At 41.5% G+C, this 22,287-nt stretch overlaps 1 protein-coding gene across 2 annotated transcripts in view; it reads right to left on the reverse strand.

The window, feature by feature from the left end:
• The window catches only part of LOC110496351 (transcriptional repressor p66-beta), a 51,072-nt gene extending 29,003 nt beyond the window's left edge, over positions 1 to 22,069 (reverse strand). The window contains exon 1 of one of the 2 annotated variants that reach the window (XM_021572193.3): positions 21,557 to 22,069. The gene's annotated coding sequence lies outside the window, so the exon portion shown is untranslated. The remainder of the gene's footprint in view (positions 1 to 21,556) is intronic. The other variant, XM_021572192.3, reaches the window with a different exon arrangement.
• Between the last annotated feature and the right edge of the window lie 218 nt (positions 22,070 to 22,287).

A 22,287-nucleotide genomic window follows, 5' to 3' on the forward strand; every position in this document is an offset into this window, starting at 1 on the left:
CTATCACCCCTCTAATTGGAGTAAACTAATGGACAACAATACTTTGACTTTTACTTCCAAAGTATACATATACATGTGACCTTACTTATCCTTATTTTCCTTTAGTCCCACCCTTCCGCTACCCTTAGCACCTCCCGTTTATCTCTGAAAACCACCCACTTTTGATTTCTACTTGCCATATATTTTTTCAACTATGCTGTAATGTTTCACAAAACATTTTATACTAACTTTGGTCAATAATGTAGGGCTGACAGACAAGTTCCTTAGCTTCTCCCCCTTTGACTTGCCTCCTCCATTTTTGCAGTAATGCTGCAATCAATTGGTTGTTATTTTGTTAGCTCGATGTGTGACATAACTCCACCAGTGCTATTTATGATATCATTAAGAAAAGGGGACATTTTTTTAGATCAATTAGAATATTTGAGTTAACCATAACATTTGTTTCTGTCTTTTCTGGTGGATGAAACTGAAATTGCAACCAGCTTTCTATGGCTTTAAAAATAACACATTTTGTACATTATTTCATTTTCAAATAACCGAAAGTGGAGGATGTTGTAATCTGGATAAAGGGAAAAACATTTAAACATTTATTATTATTATTTTTTTTTTTAAACGGGGTGAGCCATTCTTACTATTCTGCTGGAGAACAAGTTTGGATTTCAGTATAACTATTGTATGACTGAAGCCTTTTGAACCTCTCTCTATGCTTTAATATTTAAATCATTAAAGCCCTCTCCGAATTCATATTCATTATATAACATAGGCCCATTGAATTTTATCTGGCTTGCCAAAATAAATGTAGATTATTTTCTGGCAATATAATTAAAATAATCAAGTTGTTCGGTGTAGGCAGGGCCACATATAGTGCATTCGGAAAGTATTCAGACCCCATCCCCTTTTCCACATTTTGTTACGTTAAAGCATTATTCTAAAATGGGTTAAATAAAAGTTTCCTCAATCTACACACAATACCCCATAATGACAAAGCAAAAACAGGTTTTTATATATTTTTTTGCAAATGTATTACATATAAAACAGAAATATCTTATCTACATCTACAAGTATTCAGACCCTTTGCTACGAGACTCAATTGAGCTCAGGTGCAGAAAACGTTTGACCTCTGTCATTGCCAACAAAGGGTATATAACAATGTATTGAGATAAACTTTTGTTATTGACCAAATGCTTATTTCCCACTATAATTTGCAAATAAATTCATAAAAAATCCTACAATGTGATTTTCTGGATTTGTTTTCCTCCTTTTGTCTGTCATAGTTGAAGTGTACCTATAATGAAAATTACAGGCCTCTCTCATCTTTTTAAGTGGGAGAACTTGCACAATTGGTGGCTGACTAAATACTTTTTTGCCCCACTGTATGTAATTGTGGACTTTTTTTTTATACATTTGCAAACATTTCAACATCAAAAAAATCTAAAAATAAAACGATTGAATTCATTTTACAATAAGGCTGTAATGTAACAAAATGTGGAAAAAGTCAAGGGGTCTGAATATTTTCTGAATGCACTGTAAGTAAATAGGTAACCTAGGAGAAGACTAAATAATTAATCAGGGAGATTTTTCCACAAAAAGACAGGTATTTACCATTCCGTGGTAGCAAGACCTTATCCATTTTTGATAACTCTCTATAAAAATGTATTGTAGTGAGATCATTTATATGAATATCGAGTATGTCCACCGTCAGACTATTTTATTGGTAACTACACAGGAATCTGAAAAAGTTTACATTTTTTGTGATCTAATACACAATATGGTACATCATAGTTCAGTTATAATCCAGAGAGGTTAGAGAAATGATCTAGATACTCCAGGAGGCTGTGCAGTGATCCAGGTTGCGGATTTAAAAGAAAACATGAGTCGTCACTCTCCAAACCAGTTTTGTCTAGCAGCATAGGACTTTGATTTGATTGATTGTTGATTGTTTTTAAACCTTTGATTTTTAGACCCTTCATAACAATGTTGGATCTGATTTGAATAGCTAACATTTTAATGGCCATTATAAATAGATACGTCAACAGTGGACAACCTTGTATAGTACGTTTTTTTCTGCTGACGTTCTGACCTTATTCGCCTTGGTGACAGGCACAGAGGATGCTAGACTGTAACCGCTATGTGTGTTCAGCCATGTTGACGGATGTGGTCTGATTCGCACTTGACCTCACAGAGATGGAGGTGTTTGATGAGGTCTGGTAAGAAGAAAACAGTCTCCAGACACACCGTCTGAAGAAGACTGGTGACTGTGTTCCACTGAATCCTTGGTCCTCACAACACATACCAATGGTCTACTTTCTTGTGAAGTATTCCGTTTATAGCCTACCACTTTAGCACTAAGATTTTAGTCCTGGTGCAAATGAGTCTCACAAAACTTGAAACCAAATAAAGAACCAGAAGTACCCACCACCAGTAAAGTAATGCCCAAAAGTTAAGGGTCTCAAAGACAAAATGGATCCCAATTTGCTGTGATTTCAACTGTCAAAATAATGCTTGCTGGTCATTGCCAAGTGAAGGGCAATGTGGAGGTCAGGCTCTTCAAGGGCAAGTTTGTTTCACTGGCCTCTCAAAACAGTCACATTCTGTTTTAAGCGATCAGAGAGTCAGATGCTCTGACAAAGGTCAAAAGCTTGGCACATTAAATTACTGAAATGTGCATTGTTCGAAGAGTGCGAAGACTCTTTTTCTAGTCCAAAATGTTCTCAACTTCAGCACTGAATCTTGTTAGAAGATTTGGCCCACAAAAGGGTCACAGTATGCAAACACCTGCCTCGAACTGACCTTTGTAAGACTGAGCCATCAGCATTAGTAGTTCACCTGCACCGGTGTACAGGAACCATCATCTAATTAATCCCAAAGGCCCTACATCTAACTTTACAAAAATGTCATGTAGCGAGCGCCTCATCAATTGGAATTCAAATAAGAGATTTAATTGGCCCCTTTTATCGCTTAATCACTTCCCTATTAGTGGATTATTCCTTGTGATGTCTTTCTATAATTCCCCCTCATCTATAGCATTATCTTATTCTTCTGGCTGGCACCATTAAATCTATTCAGCCTGTCATTCTGTTACATCTCAATATTATCATCTCCAGATCTGAAGCGTTCTCTTTAAAAAAAAATAAAAAGTGAGGAATCTTTTACGATAACGTAATATCCCCTCCTCAATAATAAGAACGCAGGGAGTGTCGGGGCAATGCGAGTGCACATTCGCCTCGTTTCATTTGGATGCCTCAAAAGGCATGATGTGAATCACAGTCTCCATTTCATGTATAAACACCCTTGCAACCTCCATGCCAAGCCACCCACCTCTAATGAGAGACAGAAAATAAAAATTAAAAAAAGAGCACAAGCACGCGCATGGCCAACAATGGCACTGGCCGAGCCAATCAGTGCGGCTTCTGTGGTGCGCGTCAGTCTTGCCCCCACTGTTCCCCCGTCTGCCTTTACATAATATAATGGCTGTTTCAGTCAGCTGCTACACAAACCAGACTCTTTCTCCCCAACCACTCTCCCCCTTATCCCTCCGCCTAAACGCCCTCCCATCCCTCCTTTCACAGAAACCTGCACACGCGCATTCCGTGACAGACTCATGGCTTTGGGCACTTTGCCAGCCAACGCAGCAGCAGCTAAGGGAATCGAAAAAGAAAGAAAGACTGTGCGAGAGGGAGGAGATAATTTGAGACAAGAACATCATCCCCCTTTACCCCAAATCGCCATTTTTCATTTACCCCACCCCCCCTCTCTGGGCAGAGTTCCTCACCTCACATTGCCATTGACACGTGCGCGCACACACACACACACACACACACACACACACACACACACACACACACACACACACACACACACAGGGTCACTTAGAAATGTCCTTGTTTTTTAAAGAAAATTTAAAAAAATGTCCTGTGTTCCAATAGCATGTTGCGTTAGCTAATCCAAGTTTATCATTTTAAAAAGGCTAATTGATCATTAGAAAACCCTTTTGCAAATATGTTAGCACAGCTGAAAACTGTGTGCTGATTAAAGACGCAATACAACTGCCCTTCTCTAGTTGAGTATCAGCATTTGTGGGTTCGATTACAGACTCAAAATGGCCAGAAACAAAGAACTTTCTTCTGAAACTCGTCAGTCTATTCTTGTTCTGAGAAATGAAGGCTATTTCATGCGAAAAATTACAAAGAAACTGAAGATCTCGTACAACGCTGTGTACTACTCCCTTCACAGAACAGTGCAAACTGGCTCTAACCAGAGTAGAAATAAGTACATTAGAGTGTCTAGTTTGAGAACTAGACACCTCACAAGTCCCCAACTGGCAGCTTCATTAAATAGTAGACGCAAAACACCAGCGATGCTTCAGATACGCAACTAGTCTAAAGAAGGCCAGTTTTTAGGCTTCTTATATCAGCAACAGTTTTCAGCTGGACTAACATAATTGCAAAAGGGTTTTCTAATGATCAATTAGCCTTTTAAAATGATGAACTTGGATTAGCTAACACAATGTGCCATTGGAACACAGGAGTGATGATTGCTGATATCGAGCCTTTGTATGCCTATGTAGATATTCCATTATAAATCAGCCGTTTCCAGCTACAATAGTCATTTACAACATTAACCATGTCTACACTGTATTCCTGATCAATATGATGTTATTTTAAAATGGACAAAAAAAAAACAAAACAAGGACATTTCTAAGTGACCCCAAACTTTTGAATGGTAGTATATATAGAAATGTCCTTGTTTTTGAAAGAAAATCACATTTTTTGTAAATATACCCTGTCATTCACTCACACACACACACACGGAGCAGTCAGAACCCAGGGACAGTGAGGGGGCTGAGACGGGCATCCTACCCCAAAAATGTGTCACTGGAACATAACAGACCATTCCTAAATAAGGCACTCTTTTGTAACCCCCCCCTCATCCATGCTCCACCCTCGTCTTCCCCTCTCCAGCATTCTACTACAGCTGTGTCACACCACAAAGAAGTGTGCATAAGTGACTCCTCCCTTCCTCTGCACCCCCCCTCCCCAAAAAATAGAAGTATGCCTGCCTGCCCCCCCCCCCCCCCCCCCATCTCTCCCCCCTCGTTGTGAAAATAAACACACATGCTTACTTTTTGGGGGCCCTCGAAGGTACTGACAGCGGAGGGCTTTATTTTTTATTAATGCATTTACATTACACTACCCCCATCTAAAAAAGTGTGTGAGCACTTGTGTGTGCGTGGTGGGGGATGCTGTGTGAGGAAGAGATAGGTGGGAGGGTGGGGGCGAGGACAGAGGAAGATCGAGCAGAAAAAAAATACAAAAACGCTCTCTTGACACGCTACCCTGTCATAATGCCAACCATTAATTCCCCCCATCCCCCTCACCGACACACACCATTTTCTTTATGTGCACACAACTGCTGCCTGTCGATCAGAGCACACACACACAGCAAAATGTCCGCCTCTTTATTTTGCACCCCAAAAATCCACCACCTCCAGACACCTTAACGTCAAAACGTCCACACAATCAATCGTCCTATGCTACTAGACATAACTGGTTTGGAGAGTTTACCAAACAGGCCAAATTCCAGATGGTGGGGTACAACAGTAATAAGGCCATTCGCAACAATACGGTGGAATCCGCAGCTCATTTCACATGATCTGCATCATGCCACTTCATTTGGCTGACGCAACTCCTGCACCACACCTTCCCCAACCCAAAACCCTGGTGGCACTGCATCTTTCACCCAGGGCTAGAGAGAGGGAGAGAAAGAGCAGAATGACATTTTTCACCCCATTATGACTCAACTTCACACAAGACTATGAGAGCATCCTCTTTTACTAATATGTATATATTTATTAACCGTTACGTTCGTCTGATGGTAGGGGTGTTTATCGCAGAGGCGCAGGGGGGGGGGGGGGGGGGGGGGGGGTGCCAACACCTCCCTGCCCCCTCATCTCTATCCTGTGATCCTGGCCAAACTCCCAAAAAATCTCTGGCTCTACCCATCCAGCTTGTCTGATCACCCACCAGCTCAATTGGCTCGATTAATCCTTTTCCTCTTCACCGCATCTGATGCCGAGCGAGCATTGCAGGCACACAAAATGGCCGCCATCACCATAACAAGTGGACACTCACCCTTGTGAAATGCTCTGGGGCTGAATCCCTAATCGAGTCAACATATTTGTCATTACAAATCATCTGTATCATCACCGTTATCACCATGGCCTTATAAGTCACTTATGTATGGTGTTCTAAGTAATGTACGTAATCTGTGGTATGGTACCACAAAGCTTTGGGCTGTGACCCAGTTAGGAGTTATAAAAGCCTGGCCTTGTCACAGGGTCAGACAGGGTGAGCATTGCAAGTCTCTGGGGATGCGAGGTGGCTGCTGGGCTCTGGGACCTTTCTGGAAACGCACAATCCAGTCCTGCTATCCCCCTTGGCCTTGTATGTGGTTTGGAGGGATAGTGCCACAACTATGTACATATGCTGAAATTAAAAGGAGTCTAATTGATTAACTAGCTTGCATAATTAACAAACTTAATTCAAAGTTGTATTATAGCGTTTCATGGAAGTTCATGCGGATGAGGAATAGGCACCTATTTGTGGAAGATAATGGTCGGTGAAGTGAAAAGGTAAGTCGGCTTCTCTAAGGCTATAGGGCAGACATCTTTAATTTGAGCACAGCGCCCATGGCCATTGATGGCTGACTAATCTCTAGTTCCACATTCCCAGTTCCAAAGCAGGATAGAGTAACTATAGACATAGGGTGGTGTGCTTGTACCACAGATAAATATAAACTGTCTGAGGAATAACATGGAACATAGAAATACTGGCTTTACATTGTGATTAATGGATTTCTGAGAGAACTCCTATGAACATTTCACGAACTGGTGAACATTTATTAGCCAGTTGAACATGGCAATAATGCTATTGGAATAATGACATCATGTGGAGGTCATATAATTTTGTCATATGATTTTAGTTGCTGAAAATAGCTTCCTACACGTGACTGGTGTTTAAATTGGCTGTAATCCCCGAGTATCCCTCACGCATCCTCAGATTTGGAGTTCTTCTGAATTCCACAGGCCGTTTGCGACCATAGTATCAACGGATCAGATAAGGGCCTATTTTCATTAGCGTAGCTGTATGCTCTGAACTCCTGAGGGATATTTATGATTAACATTCGGCGGCAGACCCGCATTTCTGCACAATGGAGACAAAGTCCAGATTTAAGGCAGTTGAGCTGCCCTGCTCGGGGTTGAAGGTCGTCACGACAAACAGCCAATCCTTTGTGATTAGGAGAGCAGTCCGATGGGGCTCTGCACAGCAGGGCACAGACACTGTGAACTCGCTTACACAGGCGACAACGCACCAGGCGAGAGTGCGACATCCCCAAGGGCACATAAAGCAGAAATATTACTTCAGCAACAGACACTGGTTTCATGATCTCATGCTGCAGCCATTCATGCACCTCGTAACGGAGCAGGAGATGTATTGCAGGAGACAAAACACCATACAGGTCAGAAACGCTGGCGTTGCAGACGTCCTGTTTCCACCTTTCCCTCCATTTCATTCAATAAGATCTCTTCGGTGTAATAGCATTTGCAGATGAGCCCCCTTTTTTTATTTTATAGTGCTTATAGTTAAGGAAAATGCATTATAGGGGAACATGAGCTTACCAAATGGAGAGCAGCACCAAAATGCCAGAGATGTGGGTTCATTTGGGGCCAAAGCTTGGTTTCTACAAAGGTTTCCGACAAGAGCTCCATACCCATTCCTTAGTAATTATATAACCTTATATTGGTTTCCAGGCTTAGTACCTCAAATCAACATTGACTGATGAGTTTATAAAAATAAAAAACAAATCTAGTTGATAGAAATCAATACTTTGATTAGTATTGGTCTTACGATTGGAATAAACCTTGATGCAGGTTGGAAAACTACCTGGATCTGCAAATGTTGTAAGCAGAAAACAGTGGAAGCATACAGCGAGAATGTCTAAATCCTATCGTTCAAGAAAACTGAGGGGAAATGTAGACTAGCCCATTTTCATTAGTCATCAAATCTGTTACAAACGGATTATTGACAAATTCACTGGCACACTAAGGCAGGGCAGAGAATTGGAACAATGCGCCAATTAGCTTTACGAGTTGCTGGGAGGTATACCGTTAGCTTGGCTTTTGCACTAAACGTTGTGCAACTACATAGAAAAACAAACTGGTAATGGTAAGTGGGCCAATTGATTGAGCTACAAGATAGAAAGAACAGTTCATACATTCTTTTATATGAAGCAACATTACATGGTATCAATAGCAGCTAATGCTGAATTATTTGATCCCATTTACAAATAAATATACAATCAATTCATCAACACAATCAAATCTAAAAATGTAAAAATACATATTTTCTGGAAAGACCATCAGTGCTGTGAGTTTGGTAGACACAGATCACAAGTAAAGTTCACATTAGTCGGACAAAAGGTGGCAGTCCATAGCTCACATTTAATGTGCTCTTTTCGCACAAATGTAGATATATATAATGTTACTACAGCCTAGGACTGATCAGTAACACATTTTTGTTGTTAGAAAGGGAATTTGAGGTCAACCGTATCACAAATGTTGTGCTGATAAAGTTATGTCTGGGAATAGCAAAAACAACAAGGCACAGCAATTTTTTTAAAGCCAATGGGAGGTCTGGGCAGGAGACAGCAGCTCAGCTCATTGGTTAATGTACTAATTGGACCTACATCCTGATCAACCCACACACTGACGTATATTACTCAGATGGGGGGCTCTGCTGGGAATATGACCAGAATTTGCATACGGCTAGTTTCTGACACTAATGAGGCCAATTAGGCAGATTGCGCCCATGGCAACAGAGTTGTAATTGGTTGGCTTGAACTGCTCAGGAGTTATGGATAAGAGGATGTGAGTTCAAAGTCAATAGTAAGCACTGCAACCGTGAGATGTTGACAGACTTACAACATCTCATTTCATATTGGTGGTTTTGTTTACCCTCAGGTTGAGTAAGCCTATCAAGGGTTAGACTGTGACAGAGAAAATCAGTCTCACATCTCAGAAGCAACAACATCCACGTACAATTGGCGTGGGGGGGGCTTCCAAATAAATACAGTTGAAGTCAGAAGTTTACATACACTTAGGGTGGAGTCATTAAAACTTGTTCTTCAACCAATCCACAAATTTCTTATTAACAAACTATAGTTTTGGCAAGTCACATAAGACATCTACTGTGTGCATGACACAAGTAATTTTCAAACAATTGTTTACAGACAGATTATTTCACTGTATCACAATTCCAGTGGGCCAGAAGTTTACATACACTAAGTTGACTGTGCCTTTAAACAGCTTAGAAAATTACAGAAAATTGTGTCATGGCTTTGGAAGCTTCTGATAGGCTAATTGACATCATTGAGTCAATTGGAGGTATACCTGTGGCCTACTTTCAAACTCAGTGCCTCTTTGCTTAACATGTGAAAATCAAAAGAAATCAGCCAAGACCTCAGAAAGAAAATTGTAGATCTCCACAAGTCTGGTTCATCCTTGGGAGCAATTTCCAAACTCCTGAAGGTACCACGTTCATCTGTACAAACAATAGTACGCAAGTATAAACACCATGGGACCATGCAGCCACCATACCGCTCAGGAAGGAGACGCGTTCGGTTTCCTAGAGATGAACGTACTTTGGTGCGAAAAGTGCAAATCAATCCCAGAACAACAGCAGGACCAACAACAACAAGGACCTTGTGAAGATGCTGGAGAAAACAGGTACAAAAGTATCTATATCCACAGTAAAACGAGTCCTGTATCGACATAACCTGAAAAGCAGCTCAGCAAGGAAGAAGCCACTGCTCCAAAACCGCCGTAAAAAAGCCAGACTACGGTTTGCAACTGCACATGGGGAGAAAGATCATACTTTTTTAGAGAAATGTCCTCTGGTCTGATGAAACAAAAAGGGAACTGTTTGGCCATAATGACCATTGTTATGTTTGGAGGAAAAGGGGGAGGCTTGCAAGCCGAAGAACGCCAGCCCAACCGTGAAGCATGGAGGTGGCAGCATCATGTTGTGGGGGTGCTTTGCTGCAGGAGGGACTGGTGCACTTCACAAAATAGATGGCATCATGAGGGAGGAAAATTATGGGGATATATTGAAGCAACATCACAAGACATCAGTTAGTTAAAGCTTCGTCGCAAATGGGTCTTCCAAATGGACAATGACCCCAAGCATCCTTCCAAAGTTGTGGCAAAATGGCTTAACGACAACAAAGTCAAGGTATTGGAGTGGCCATCACAAAGCCCTGACCTCAATCCTATAGGACCTCAATCCTATAGAATGTTTGACCCAAGTTAAACAATTTAAAGGCAATGCTACCAAATACTAATTGAGTGTATGTAAACTTCTGACCCACTGGGAATGTGATGAAAGAAATAAAAGCTGAAATAAATCATTCTCTCTACTATTATTCTGACATTTCACATTCTTAAAATAAAAGTGGTGATCATAACTGACCTAAGACAGACAATTTTTACTAAGATTACATGTCAGGAATTGTGAAAAACTGAGTTTAAATGCATTTGGCTCAGGAGTATGTAAACTTCCGACTTCAACTGTACAAACATATATGTGCACACCTGCACACTAACATAAAATACGAGCAAGTCTCCCTCATCTACTGAACACCAAACGCACATCTCTCCTTCAGGCAGCAAACACACCCGCATCGATACACACCTAAGTCTCTCCTCCCGCTCGCACTACCCCTGCTCAGCCACAATACTTAAAACACACCCCTGGTCTTCATTAAACAAGACAACAGCTCATTGTGGTCATCGCCATGACAACCGACCCCCTTCTATTTTTAAGCCATGCCACTAATCAATTCCTGTTCTGCTGTCGCCTGAGGGAGGGAGAGAGGGGCGGCTAGGAAGGAGGAGGAGGAGGGTGGTGGTGAAGAGGGGTGGGCAGTGGCAGGGGGCAGAGTGGAGGAAGTGTGTGGGGGTGTGAAGTTTGGAGACAAAGAGTCGAGCGCACAAACGCGAGCCCTGAGGTAGCTGACATGGCGGAGCTCGACAGTGGCCTTGAGGGACCATCAGCGGTGAGCAGCAAGCAGTAGCAGCATTATCGAGAAAAGGAATGAATCTTCAACTAGGGCTGTGTTCATCAGTTTTAAACTATTTTGAGAATATTTTTGCAACACAAAACAAAAATGTACGTTTCTTACTGGACAAGTCCATGTTGTCCTTCCCTTCAGTTCAGTCAGTTTTCTTCCAGTTGATGCCAAATGAACACAACCCAGGATTTAATTCCAATAAGTCCCCGACAGACGGCAGGGCTGCCTCACCGTCTGGGTTTTTGGAGACTACCATACGGGCGGTAACGGACAAGAACCCAATGGGTCATCATGGTTACCAATCACAGACCAAATTGGTCCAGGACCCAATAAGTTTAGGTTACATTGCTGAGAACAAATCTAGCTCATCCGAGGCCCTACGCCATAGGCTAGTTTCCCATGTTTCATTTGGGAAAGACATAAATTACATAACCCATGGTCACAAAGGTCAGATGGGTTCTGAAGAATGGCCATTAACAAAATGTGTTGTCTCAAAGACAGGTGTGGGATATTCCGTGCTTGGGGGTAGTGCGAATGCAAAAAAATAATAATAATAATAATAATTATCCTAAACACCATATTCCATAATACAACAAACAGATTGGACACATATACACTGGGATCGAAATGAAATTGGTTACAGTACCTCCAGTTCCAGTAACGTCTCTACATTGAATTTGAGCGTAAACTCATTTCATTAATTTAATTGAACCTGACTGGGAATTCATTTCAATGGAACCCATCTTTTATTCAGCACATCCTGGAAAACCATGATACGCTCAAATGAGAAAATGATTGGGTACTGAGGTGTGAATATTTAGCTGATAATGTTTATAATTTATCTAACATAAAATGTGTTTTTTGAAAAACATTGATACTCCAGCTATGTTTCTACTGAAATATCATGCTGTTTTCCAGTCTATTCAGACCAATGAGTTTCATTTTTGAGTGTTGGTCATATGGACATGACGTTGTGCTTTTATAGATTATGATTTTGTGTGCATATCAAGCATGGAACCCTTTCACTTTAAGAGGGCATGCTGACATACAGCACTGTGGCGTATACAGTAGGTTAGCATACAGATGAACTAATTACGATTTTCACTGAGACTGGATTTTCCCTGACCTACCTTACCGTAATGTAACTACATAACAATGACTGGTGACACTGTTTCTTGAGGTACTCTGCCTCCTCAAGGAGGAATTGGAGAGGCAAGGGTGGAACAAAAGATAAGTGCATTTTAAGAGGGCATCAGAAACCATCTCAAGTCATTAGTTCACCATGCAAACAAGTCTACTCTAATGAATTGAGTCTCGTTCATTGAGGATATGTGGTTATCCCCACGATTACCACATTTTGCGATGAGAATCTGTTGTCTACTCCATCCACCATTTGTATTTGTGGATGTGCCTGTGTTTCTCAGACACAGTACACTGACTTAATGTCACTCTTGGCATAAATGTCTCCTGTTCCTTTAAAAAAAAGTCACAATTCTGTTCACTTTTCTTTTTTTATTACCCAGAGTACCCAGCACAGTCAAAAACGTGAGAGAGCCAGTCTAAGCCGGTTTGTAACCTCAGGGTATGGAATTATCTCTTAATATGTAGCCGTTAGTGGTCAGGACGTCACACGAAGACAGGGAGAGAGAAAAAGTCAGAGGGAGGGAGAGGGGGTGGGGGAGGGGCAATGAAGCCCCTGTGCTTTCAGGGCAGAAAGAGGAAAATCTACTTCTTGCGAGACGTTGATTCTAAAACCTGGCACCTTGACAAAATGGGATCATTGCGGAACTTCAGACCACAGGGTGGGGCATTCGTTGTTTAAACAAAAAAAAAAAAGGGGGGGGGATGCTGGAACTTAGGCCTGGAGAGACTGAGGTAGCTGAGAGATTTGTAAAATGGGGTTGAATGGGGCAGTGAGGGTATCGATGTCTTCCACGAAATGAGAGGAGAGCAGAGAATAATAGGTACAGTGAAGACATCAACACAGGCGCACCCAGACTGATTTTCTACATTAAACCCTGTGAGCACTAACCCCTTGAATCACACAACTGACCCTCTTACGGGAGGGATGCTTCATCAAGTGGAGATAGCGTCAGCAGAGTCACTTGTCTCAACCTAAGAGTAATGGGCTCGTATACACTCACACACATACACACAAAGGACAACACAAGATCCCACTATACAGGGCCAGGTGAAAATAGGTTACAGGAAGGAAGAGAGAAGGAAGCTACAAACACAGAGCATATGAAAACATCTTGCTCGTTTCCGATGCCTTCTGTGGGCTGACGCCACTAACTGTACGAACAAAATACATTTGAGGTCTGGCCACAGCCACACAAAGGTGCCCTATTGCAGAAGGTAAACCGTAGTTTTGTAATCATGGTGGGTTGACACTGCCATAAAGGACACGGATGAGGAAATAACTCAAGGGGTAGAATAGCAATCTGTTCCAGTGCATAAACATGCTCATATGAGAGAGGGAGGGAGAGGGCTGTGGGTGAAGACGACTAGGACATAGCCCTCGGGGACCCCCAACCATATTTGTTCCATTTCATCACACCGGATTCAACAAATCAAAGGCTGGACTGATTAGTTGAATCAGGTGGTGTTGGAATCAAACACATACGTTGAGAAACGCTGTCCTGAAGGAGAGTCCAAGATGGACGCCATTGATAACAGCACAGTTATTGACAGAAAAATGGAGTGCAAGATTCTCCTTCACCTACTGACCTTAGTGTAGAGAACTAAGACAGCGAGAGCAAAGAAATTAAACTATAACTAGACTGAACTTGCGTTCAGTGTTTACCAACCAGTTCTTTTCACACTATTTTACATCTCCGGCTGAATCGTAACAGCATAGACATCACTACAGATACAGTAAATGAAGGGGACAGTGTTTGGGTGACGTTAAGGGATACACATGACAGCCAGGACACGTCCCCCTGGGAACATGGGACACAAGAGTTCAACACAGGGAGAAAAGGTCAAAAGAGCAAAGCCGTGACAGGATACACGTTCTACAAAAGGTCAGAGGGTCAAAGTGGTGTGATGTGTGAATGGCAAATTTTGGTGGATTTAAAAAAATATATATATATATATTTATTTAAAAAATTAACAATTAAATTCACTTCATTTAACAAGACATGGCACAACATAAAACTGAAATAATTTGTTTTTTGCAGGGCGTAACAGTGATTTCCTGTCTAAGCAATTTTCAAAAGTTATTTTTTCAGATGTGAAATGTACACAGTGCAACAAAAGGAGAGCTACAGTGGTGTAGCCCTGCAGCTGCACAATCAACCTTGAGAAAATCTGAGAAGTTACTGCCTGTTGGATCTGGGAAGTGCTATGAGAAGGGAACCATCTTTGCATTGACAGGTGGGAAGTGAGTTACCAATGTCAATCTACAGTGTCACTTCAGTCTATGAGTCCAATACAGAAAGCAGTTCCTGATACAAAACCTGCATACATATCACCACCTCTCTTCATCAAACCAAGTCTGAGGGGATATTGGTACATAATGGTCTTCTCACCTAAATGGAGATGTTACAAGTCTATTAAGCAGTACTTTATACACGCCAAAGTAAAAGTTGCATTATCTTGTAGCCTTGTTATCCCTACATCTTCTTTCCACTGTCAACTCATCTTCACTCGAGTGTCATGCAAATGATCAACGGACCGAGCATAGAACCACTTCTCTCTCAGTCCATCAGCCTTTCATTATTGTTCCTTTTACAAACTCACCCCCTTCGTGCCAACCTCCCAGCCTAGCTTTGCAGTCCATTCATTTGCATTTTAAGCTCATCTTAACAAAAAACATAATTAACCCAACGAGGAACACCCAGAAATGGGGATGTTGTAAAAGCCAACAGAGGCAAACTACTCATCCAGAACAAGGGTGCCAATTAGCCATCATGGTGCCCTACGTGTTTTAACCTTTTGGTCACTGACACAGAGGTCCAACACAACAGAACATGGTGGCATTAGGACCCCCGTGGACGATAAATGTTCTTATGAAAGGAGTCATTTAAAAGGTCTCGGTTTCATCTGATCGAACCATTTAAAGGCTATCCTGTTCACACTACTCATCTGAGCCAAGTCGTACTGGGCTGGCTTGATTACGCATCCACCATCTTTGCTGGAACTATACTGGAAAACAAAATATATATTCCAGCACAGCAAGGTTCGGGTGGGCATGGTAGTGTGAAAGGGTATGAGTCAGCCGGGACCTGGTGATTCTTGGTGACCACGTGTTCCACAACTGCGTTTTGCTTCGTTTCCCGCTGTAGCTTATCGAGTCGAAACGTTAGGGCAGCCCGCTAATTAAGAGTTGCAGGGAGCCATTCATCTGGGCTGTTTGTTTCTGCGTAGGATTTAATAAGCCTTGCGTGAAGCCCACTGAACACAGCCACCCCGATTCAGGTGTTAACAAGGATGCGACGCCAAACACACACACACACACACATACTTAACACGCAAAACCAAGCATTCTTGAGACCCATTCACAAACCAATTACATCCCATGCTGCTAATTCATTAAATTGATACTCTTCTCAGTTTGCTGGTTAAGGTTGCTTTGCCCATTGAAAGAAGGGGCATTCCAAGGTGAGTGGTAAAAGGTACTTTCTTCTATGATTGACAACAAATGGGTCAATGTAATAAAATAAAATAAAATGAAAAATGTTTTATTTATTTACTTATTTAAACCTTTAACTAGGGAAGTCAGTTAAGAACAAATTCTTATTTACAATGACGGCCTACCGGGGAACAGTAGGTTAACTGCCTTGTTCAGAGGCAGAACTACAGATTTTTACCTTGTCAGCTCGGGGATTCGATCCAGCAACCTTTCGGCCCAACGCTGTAACCACTAGGCTACCTGCCACCCCAAATACCAGTGTAATATCTGTGGGAAAGTCTAGCCAAATACCTTCCCCTCTCGCCTCCGGATTCAAAATGACGGATTTTGGTAAACCAATGGCTATGTGTAAGCATGTAAAGCCTGCAGCTGCTGGAAATTTAATTTAGTCTACCCATTTTTGATTCAGGACTTCCACTGAACAGAACCCACATTACAAGCAAGGATATCCCCCAATGCATGCCTCAACACTCCTCTTTGGGAATACCTTGGCTCTCACTAAAACTGAAGGCTTACGCATTGGCTTGGACCGGTACTGCTTTTGAATTACAATTATTTCAAGGAACAGCACAGGTTAAATAGGTTAAAACATAACACAAACTACACATGTAATTAACGGGACATCAGTAGCTGGGCTGACCTTTCATTACCCGTAGAAAGGGAGAAAATGGCTAAAACCAACACTGCATCACAGTGATCTTCTCAATACTCAATTTTCCGTACAAGCTTGAATGTGCACAATCGCAATGTGAATCAACTGCGATATCGCTTGCAAAACATTATTCCTGGGCATGTCAGAAACAAATTAGAAGCCTGTGAAGACATTTTTTCACACTCCCGTTGTACACACGTTGCTATGCAAGATAAATCCCTTGTTTATAGTTACACTTTACATGCATTCATTACCATCACACATATCAATTAGCGCCACGTGCCAGCTACCGACAAGGCTTCTCGCCCTCAAAGGAGTTTCACTTGGGCGGATTCTTAAAGAAACTAAATTTTCCTGATTAAGAGCTAATTATACAGATTTCTCTCCCCTCGAACAGAGAGCGTTTATCTCTTAATTTCAAATAAGTACGGACCACTAAATGAGCATAGATTTGAATAGGGTGCTAAGGATCCCTCTTCCCATGACTGAAAACACAAGGAAGGAGTTGTTGGACACAGCAGCTTTCAGAAGTTACCACAGGCTGTGTTGGGTATGACAATCCTTTTGCACTGCAAATATTTTTGAGCTCAAAAACATAGGCCTACTTTTGAATGCTGGACAATAACATAGCAACATAGTGGTACCAAAGCTGACTGACTCAACTGCAAATTTGACCTCCTTTAAGTAAAACATTAAAATAAAATGATAAAAACTTAAGTGGGAAAGCTGCCGGGCCATAGCTTCTCCAGACCAATAAGTCGTACACTCATTATATTTTTCAGAGAGCTTTCCTGTACACTCTGTCATAGGAAAGTCTGAGGTAATGGTGTTGTCATGACTCTGCTTTTGTATAGAAAAAACAGGGAATGTGAACAGCTGGTGTCAAGACACACATGCTTTATCTGTGAGAGAGAGCACATCAGTCCCCTGCCCAACCCAGGGCCATTGAGTCAATCTGGACATGCCAACACAGTGGTAGGGTCATCACACACACACACACAGGTCTCTTGAAACACAAGCACGGAGTGTCTGAATCAATGGGTGAGTGCAATCAACACCGTATTTTTTCCCAACACCATGAGAGACAAATCCCCTCCCTCTGAAAGTCATGAGATCAATAATAGGATATTCAACATTGAAGCTTCTCCAACACAACATTAACCTTTCATCAGAGGTCGTTGTGACTGCATCCTAAGCACATCAGTGGAGGGCACCTGGTTTATTGTTATCCAACCGCAGGTGCACTGGTCGTTTATTTAGAGGCTGTCACTTTGTTGTGTCTGGGACAACGGGGGCGTTTAAAAGGGCAGCCCGTCCATTTTCAAACCTTTTTTTCTTTTGACCAAGGTCAACAACCCTGAAGCACAGCCAAGGCCACCTACATTTAGTGCTTTTGTGATCTTTCCCTCAAAAAATGATAAAGGCCTACATAAAACTGCCCAGTTTGTCCGATATAGGCCTAAAATCTCATTTATAAGCAATGTTTATTTTGGAAGAGATTTGTTCCCAGGAGAGGAAGCGGTTGCTTATCCTTAAAATTAGAATGATGCAGAACCTGATAGTTTTAGCGGATGATCAAAATTCAATCGGCAAGTTCTACTGAGCCTAGGGACTGGCTGTAGCCATAATCTGTGATCAATCTGAAATATTGCATTGATGATACACATCTACAGAAACCGACCAGTGGAACATTTATCAAGGCAATAGCATACCTTTCTCTGCGGAACTGAATCTGTATCAATAGGAACTTGTCAGGGTTGAATCTTGGCACAATGTCGCATCAGAAATGCAGGAGGACAGAGGCCTCATGGGCTTTGCGACACCAGGCAGTCAGTAGCGATAAGGCACCATGGAAATTAAAGTGTGCACACTGTGTGAAATCCCTTCACGGGCAGCGCCAGTGTACTGGAGCACAGCAATTGTGTTAAAGAACCGCAAAGAAATCAAATAAATAAATAACATTATAAGTCACATACTACTTAAACTGGGTAAAACCTCCTTGATGATGAACTATTGATGCTCTATATCAGGAACAGAATTCAAGAATATGCTAAAGCCACCCCAAAAAGAGATTTGTAATGGATTCCTCTTCTACCCCATGTAGTTGAGCGTGATCAGGGCCACAGGTCTCTCCATACACATATGGGAAGGAGCGTATGGATAGTAGAGTGATACACATTAGAGGACATGGCCATAGATGGTCCATCATTGACAAAGCAGTGCCGTAACCATTCATTCATACTGCTAGACAGTGTTCAACACCAGGGAGTCCCATTCACAGACTGCAGACTTTCATTCATACAGAGAGAGAGAGAGAGAGATAGGTAGACAGAGAGAGAGAGAGATAGGTAGACAGAGAGAGAGAGCTGAGCACTAGATTTTCCAGGGCTCAGAAAGTACTGTACTTTTGGATTACTTGGTAGAATATAGTGTCTGGTGGAAAAGCACAGGTTGAAATACTTCTCAAAGAGTATTGTAGGCCTATAAAGACTGGGAACATTAAATAAGCAAAAATACAATATTCAGACAACAAGACCCATGATGAAGGATCCATGTTTAGATGTGTTTATCCTTAATTCCTGCATATCTTGGATTGGTATAGATTACAGTAGGTTATGCATGTCTTATTTCCATATTTGATCTGAAAGAAAATACTTCCTCTTGGCTTCAGCGTTTTAACTCCAAAAGGAACTTGTTCATTGCGCCCGAGTACCCCTGCGTCATTCTGAAGTTGAGATCCCAAAATAGAACAGATATAGGCATAGCCAGGGGAAGTAGTTTGGGGGTGGTGCAATTTTTTTTTTTTTTTGCCCACGCTGAAGATGTCTATATCGGTCTGCTAACACAGGACTAGTAAAGGCCCAGCGCACTACTTTTCTGATTTAAAAAAAAACTACATGTATTTTAGTATGTACCAGCATTTGTAATTTGAGTCTTATACTTATCTGCACAAATCAGTTAATCTGATAATACTTGTGGAATATAAAAATACTTGCTTGATATATATGTTTTCCAGTATCTTTAAATACTTTGCAAATGCAACTTATTTCTATGTGAAAACTGAAATGATCTATTCATTCCTTTTCCATTTTAGTAGACACTTCTTATCCAGAGCAACTTACACTAGTGAGTGCATACATTTTCGTACTGGTCCCCCGTGGGAATCGAACCCACAACCCTAGCGTTGCAAGTGCCATGCTGCCAACTGAGCCACATCATCACATCTCATTTCAAACCACTTGGTGTCTCAATTACTATATTGTGCATTGTTTTTCTTTATGTTGATGGGAAGTCTACAGGTACAAACCTAGATGACTAGCCTATTTACAATACAGTAATGTACATTAAGTGGTTTGTAAGGATGGTAAATCAATACTGCACAAAAAGTGGTTGTTTCCCATTTTTAATTTGATGTGGTTGTTTTGTGTCTTTGCCCATAACTTTGCACCTTTTGATGTAAATACTTGAGGACAGAGTTTGTTTGTTCTGGATCCCATTATAATGACAATCACAGAGAAAGGGACAAGGCAACAACTCTTACAATTACTGAATCCTGCAAGATACTGTTCTTAATTATACAGCTACCTTTTTTTGCCAAAGCAGAGAAAAAAAAGGTTTACCCTGTGCTGGAGATGCTTCAAACATGTATAATATATATAATGTAAAAGGCCCAGTGCACTATTTTTGTGAAAAATATGTTTTGTAAATGATTATTTTGTATTATTTTATTTATTTTTTATTCAATTCTGATTATTCAGGGGGGTGCTTAGCACCCCTAATTCCTGTGGCTGTGGATATAGGCTTTATTTGGAACTTTTACGAATGGTCTCTCCTGTGTTCCAACTAGTCTTCATCAATTCAGCAGACTTTTCCTTACATTGTTCTGTAAACTGCAGGCAATAGCCAGGCCTACATAGACACTGCGCTCCTGCTGTCAGATTAAATCTTAGAAAGTAATTCAACGAGGGAAGGGTAGAATAATTTAAATTGAATTCAATCCAAGTATTTTGGCAATCCCATCGATAGGCTAATAAATGGGTGAAAACTATTCTCAGTGGGAACCAATGTATATATATATATATATTCCAACAGATGCCTGGCAAGAGAGTCTACACACGGACTCCCCAAAATGTTGCCAAAGCCGCATAAGGATCAGACAGTTAGGTTTGGCCCAGTTGAGTAGCCTCAGCTCTACCCAGTCTGCCTATCTAAATAAATTAGGCGCTGTCTCACTATTGACTTGTCTGCCGCACCGAGAATAATAGCCGGCCCATATTAGCTATTGATCTGCGTTTCTTTCCTAAAGTCATCTAGACATCTACCGCTGCTAATCAGTGGTTGCCCCTTGGTGACAATCAATGCATGCATTCGCGTTAGAATTACATTTCAAGTCTTACAACATGTCATGCGTCAGGCAGCCATTTGAGTGCATATGGAACAAGTTAAGAACGTCCTCACTTACGTATATGGCTGATAGATTTTCGGATTTAAAAAAAAATAATTGTACAGCCTCAACTACAGTGCACCGTAACCTCATCCACACAGCTCTGTGAAGCTATCACTTTAGTCTTGTGTCTACAACTACGTTGGTCTTACACACGGATATGCTTCATACAAGGTGTTTTAAAGCGAAATATTTGTGTATACTTAGAGGATTCACCGTGTGCACATGCTTTGCTTGTGTATCCACCGGGCACACGCAGGGCTTTCTCCGCCAATCTGAGTTAACCCCCAGAGACGCGAAATTAAAAAATGAAACGGATTTGTTGCCATTGCACGAATCTTTAATATTTCTCTAAACTTTTGTTTCTTTCACATGAGTCCTTTATGACAAAGCGCGACACGTATCCAAAAAATGCCTATCAAATGATCCCAGACCTTGATTAGTCACTTTGAACCGTTGGTTGTTGGTCGCTTGCAAATCAGCTTGCATCAATATATGAACCATGTTATTGTATTGTCTGTCTTTGCAGCACCCCCCCCTCTCCTATCACCCCCCCATATCACCCCCCATAACCTTGGATGCGATTATTACTACCCAATGAGAGTTTACTCCAACCGAAATAATCCAAATCCTGCCGCCGCAATTTCAAAAATTATATTCCATCTCAGCTAGGCCTTATCCATATCCTCGGACTCACCTGACTCGACTTTCCCCTCAGGTTCCACAAGCTCGGGGTTCTCTTTCAGATCCTGAAGCGCTGCAGTAGCTCCTCGCGACCAGTCCCCGGCACCGGCAGGCAACACAAAAGCGCTGATTGGGCCTCGGCTAGCGCTCATCCCCTTGGTCTCAGTCCAGACAGACGGGTTATTGGTCGCCGGCTATGTCGAAGGCGCGCCCCTATTATTAAGGTGTGTGTTGTTGTCTATGTCTGGAGGGGAGGGGACAAGAAGCAGTGCAATGATGGTAACTAAATGGGTTGTTATGCGCGCCGTGTCGGCAGCACCAGGCAAGCTTACAACATTGACAGATAGTGGACAGCCATATGAACTCCCTCTTCATTCGGCGATGGTCATCGACTGAATCTCCGAGGAACAATGCCGTTTCTATGACTCATCTTGAACCTAGTATTTTTTCCACAGATTTTATTTCAATTAACTTGTTGTATCGCCTTTCTACCAAGAACACTAGATCAACCGCTTGATACGGCAGTAAATCATATGCGCTAAAGCGTAATTAAGATAACACAATTTGGTGTTATATAATTGATCTATTTTCAAATTGTATATTTTTTTACACAATTTAGGATTTGTATAAAAAAATATATAAGCTATATAGCCTATATACATATTCTACATATAGGGCTTGCACATACATATTCATACATATGACCATGTAACATCAGTAGCCTATCATTTTAGGCTACAATAG

Source organism: Oncorhynchus mykiss, chromosome 18 (genome assembly GCF_057628025.1).
Source record: "Oncorhynchus mykiss isolate SJ-2025 chromosome 18, ASM5762802v1, whole genome shotgun sequence".
Lineage (NCBI taxonomy): Eukaryota > Metazoa > Chordata > Actinopteri > Salmoniformes > Salmonidae > Oncorhynchus > Oncorhynchus mykiss.